Raw genomic sequence first — 5,000 nt, 5'->3', positions numbered from 1 at the left:
TTGAAGGACCAAACAAAACTATTTATCATTACAAATAGACATTGCAAGCCTAATGGCCCTTTCAAAAAGGATGCAGAAGGTCACTCTTTCTCTGAAAAATATTATCATGCAGTGTCCAAATCAGGTGTGAAAATTAAGAGGTTGTGGTTATGCTATTCAGTTGTTCTTGATAAGGCTTATTGTGAGATATGTTGGTTGTTTGCTAATCCAGGAGCGAGTAGATTTCAAGATACATGGATTGATGGCTATTGTGACTGGAAACACATACTGTGGGTGAGGGTATGATTTATGAAGAGGCACGAATCATCCCAAATTCACTATAATTCATGCCTAGTGTATGAACAATGGCGCTTGCATGGAATGAGTGAAGCACTTGAAGGTAATCTTCAAAAGGAGAAAAAATACTGGCGTCAGGTTTTGGACAGATTATTAGATGTAACTCTTACATTAGCGATGTGCAATTTGCCATTTCGTGGTCACAAAGAAAGAAGACAAGCAGAAGATGAAGGTGATTACGATGGGGATGAAAGGAAACGTGGAAATTTCATTTGCATCACTGAGTTGCTTTCTAAATATGATCCAGTTCTTTCAGAATTAATCAGTAAACCTAAAGGTAAAACAAAGTATATGAGCCCAATGATACAAAATGAACTTGTTCAGTTACTTTCAAAGGAAACTGAAAAAGAACTTACTTATACCATTAACCCTGGATAGGTACGGTGGGTCGTTTGCGACCCCGAGCGTCAAAAAAAAAACAGGTTTTTCTCACGTGACTCACCCCTGTGACTGAATTTGTGGGTGATCGACCTGCAGGAGGTGTCTCCCCTACACGCTCTAATAGTGTCCAGATGTGCATTGCTGTAGCTGTACTCCTTCCCCGATTTCTGAGACGCGTCGGGGTCGTTCGCGTCCGAGTTTACCCTTCTGAGGTAGTTTGCATAATTATCAAAGTTATTACGTATTATGAAATTGTCGTAGAATGGTGCAACTTGTATAGGTTATCAGTTGTGGAAAGTCTTGGTGGATTGTTTGGCTACCATGTGCATGTTTTTTTTTTTAGTTAAAATGTCGTTCATCACCACGAGGACCATTTTACCGCGAGTGCCCCTTTTTCATTTTTTTTCATTTTTTTGCCAAGTCATTTTTCCGTAAGATATTGCCAAATAGTGTCGTAAAACTTTTGCTTGTTTAGTGTTGGAAAGTGTGTCTAGATGATCTGGCTACCCATGCGTGATTTTGTTTTTGTCAGATACGACGTAGTTATTGGTATATTGGGTATTTAACTGCGGTTGCCAATTTCTGTTTTTTTTTCAATATTTGTAAAAATTTACTACGTAGTAAGGAATTGCCGTATATTATTGATTTTTTTTTCATGTTTATATGTTAGAAAGTGTGCCTTGATGGTTGGGCTAGCACGTGCATGTCTTTTTTGTTTATCTGAGATGCCGTATATTAGAATGTTGGGCATTTTTCCGCGAGTGCCCCTTTTTATTTGTTTTGCATTTTTTTGCTTAGTCATGTTACCGTAAGGAATTGGCAAGTAGTGTCGCAAAACTTATATTTTTATAGTGTTGGAAAGTGTTTCTAGATGATCTGGCTACCCATGCCTATTTTTTTTTTAGCCAGATATGGCGTATATATAAGTATGTGTTCGATTTTCCTGTGATTGCCATTTTTTCGTTTTTTCCCATTTCTTTCAAAATTACTACGTACTAAGGAACTATCACAGAGTAATATTTCATTTATATGTTTATTTGTCGGAAAATATGCCTTAATGGTTTGCCTAGCACGTGGCTGAAATTTTTTTTTTCTGAAATGCCGTATATTAGAATGGCCATTTTTCCACGAGTGCCCCTTTTTATTTGTTTTGCATTTTTTTGCTTAGTCATGTTACCGTAAGGAATTGGCAAGTAGTGTCGCAAAACTTATATTTTTATAGTGTTGGAAAGTGTTTCTAGATGATCTGGCTACCCATGCCTATCTTTTTTTTAGCCAGATATGGCGTATATATAGGTATGTGTTCGATTTTCCGGTGATTGCCATTTTTTCGTTTTTTCCCAATTCTTTCAAAATTACTACGTACTAAGGAACTATCACAGAGTAATGATTCCTCTAGATGTTTATTTGTCGGAAAATTTTCTTTACTTTTTTTTGATTGAATATCATCAAATTTTTTTAGCTAAAATATTGTTTTACATTTTTTTTTCGATTTTATTTCCCTTCAAAAAAATTTTTTTGGGTCAGAATTTTAATTTTATAGTCGTAAAATAATCGACAATTATCCAGCAACCCACCATACAATTTTTATGCCTATCCAATAATAATTAGATTAGTAAATAACACCTTGAAATTGACATACCCTTCCTACATTTCAAGTGGCAGATTAGGGAGTCTGAGTCAGTGTGGTTGGCGGCCATTTTGTGGACATATCCGAAGCGTAAGCTGCCCTATCTATATATATTCTTGTTCCCTATAGAATTTGTGATATTTTGGTATATTTTTACCTGCATAAATATCATATTATATATTAAATATATGTATTTTTTTACGAAATTTCCAAGTACTCAAAAAATTACCTTTAGATATGGCCCCAGATATAAATGTAATTTACAAAATAATGAAGATTTTTTTACATATTTCTATTTTAGGATAACATATGTTTATTCCCTAAAAAAATTAGCCACTTCCTATTTCATTTGGGTACCCAAAAAAATTCATGAAATTTGGACAATTTTTTTTGGCCAAAAAAAGTTACCCTTTTTTTCTCATTTCAGATCTTTACCTCCATGGGTCTGGTCTGACTTCATCCAAAATACATCAAGATGTGTCCTAAACATTCAAGAATCAATTCCTAAAAGGATTTGTGTATATATGTATAAACTTTTTTTTTATGAATTTTTATGTCAGGTCTTTTTTTTCTACTTAATTTTTTAAAATATTTATAATAAATAGTTTTTCTGCAGATGAGTAGTATTTATCTTTACAGTTGTTTTAAGCATTCATTGAAGTTTTTTTTGGCAAAAGAAAAAAGGAGGTTACTGCAAAAACTGATTTTTCAAGAATTTTATTTTGGCGCCGGGGTCGTTCGCGTCCGAGTATACCCTTAAAGGGGTGTCCGAGGACCGTACCTATCCAGGGTTAAAGCAGCTTAATTTTATAGCATAATGCTAGATACAACACAGGATATTTCCAAAATCGATCAGATGTGTGAATGATACTGTTACTGTAGCATAGAATATGATGATAATAGAAAACCAAAAGGCCTACAAATTAATGAGTCTTTTTAAGGGTTTCATAAGGTTGAGGGCCAAAGTGGAGCTGCACTATCAAAACCAATTTTTCAAATAATTAAACAAAGAGGACTTTCTATTTCAAGGTGTCATGGCCAAGGATATGATGGAGCTAGTAATATGTAGGGGATATACAAAGGTGTGCAGAAAAGATAATTGATGTTGAACCCAGTGTAGCTTATGTTCATTGTGCTGCTCATAATTTAAATTTGGTGATGAATGATGCTGTCAAGTATGTGACAGAAATGGTGCAGTTTTATGATATTGTTCAAAGAGTCTATGTGTTTTTTGGATTGAGTATCAAGAGATGGGACATATTATCTAGCTTAATATCTGAATCAGGCACTCACAAAGGGGTAACTATTAAAAAGTTAAACCCAACTAGATGGGCTGGACGTTATGATGCGGTATTTGCTCTCAAAGTTTGATTCTGTGATGTGGAGAAAGCTCTAGCACAAGTAATATTATGCTGCTCTAAGGCAGACGAACACAATGAAGCCACTGCACTAAAGAAATGTCTTGAAATTTCTAATTTTGTATTCCTTTTGTCGTTTCAGTCCAAAATCTCACAGTCAATAAATTCAGTATAAAAAATTTTGCAATCAAAAGCAGTTGATCTTGCTAAGGCAGCAGACCTCTTAAAGGTTTGCATGGATGAGATGTGCAGATTAAGAAATCCTTTTGAGGATGTAAAGAAAGAAACAACAGATATAGCCCAGAAGTGGTCAATCAGACCAGAATTTGAGAAAAAGAGACTTCGTACCGTAAAAAGACATTTTGGCGAGCTTTGTGAAGACCATAGATTAGAAGATCTAGAGAGTTTGTGTAGAGTAACTGTTTACTATCGTACTCTGGACATCATCACAACTCAGTTGAACTCCCGTTTTACTGGCTTGCATGAAGTTGTCTCATCATTCTTATTGTTGGAACCAATCTCATTGCAAAGTTTATCTGACTCAGAGCTGTACGAAAAAGCATCTAGTTTTGTGAAAAAATACCACAACGATGTGTCAGAAACATTCATACTGGAAATTCTCAGCATGAGATCTGCTCTGAAAGTAGAAATAAGCAAAGTTTCTAGTATTAAGGACCATGTTAATATGATGATCATGGAAAATCATTCTATTTCAGCCAGTTTCCCTGATGTTTGCACTGCAATGCTATTGTTTTTAACTATTCCAGTCACAACTGCAAGTGCAGAGCGTTCATTCTCCAAACTAAAGCTTGTTAAAAACTACTTGCAAAGTAAAATGGCACAGGAAAGATTAGAAGGACTAGCTCTTCTATCAATTGAACAAGGAACTGCGCGTAAATTGAACTTAAGTAAAGTCATTGACAGATTTGCAGAGATGAAAGCAAGGAAGAAAGAATTCTAGAAGGTATAAGGTATATTTGTTTATTTAATGATGGTATAAATGTTTTGGACCAAGCTGTGTTTATTTTCATTTTATAGGTATTGTAATTATGTAATAATGTAACGGCCGCATAGGCCTACATAAGGGTATTCATCTGATTCATTATTGAGAATATATAATTTAAATGTTTTTTTTTCTAAGCTATGTATGTATTAACAATTAGTAATTATATTTCAATGCCTGCATGTTATATTTCAATTTCTTATGCCTACCAGTTCTACGATATATCAAACGAATCTCTCTACTCTCTCTCCCATAATATATATATATATATATATATATATATATATATATA

This window comes from Palaemon carinicauda, chromosome 25, assembly GCF_036898095.1.
Source record: "Palaemon carinicauda isolate YSFRI2023 chromosome 25, ASM3689809v2, whole genome shotgun sequence".
NCBI lineage: Eukaryota > Metazoa > Arthropoda > Malacostraca > Decapoda > Palaemonidae > Palaemon > Palaemon carinicauda.
Note: the sequence above shows the minus strand (reverse complement) of the source record.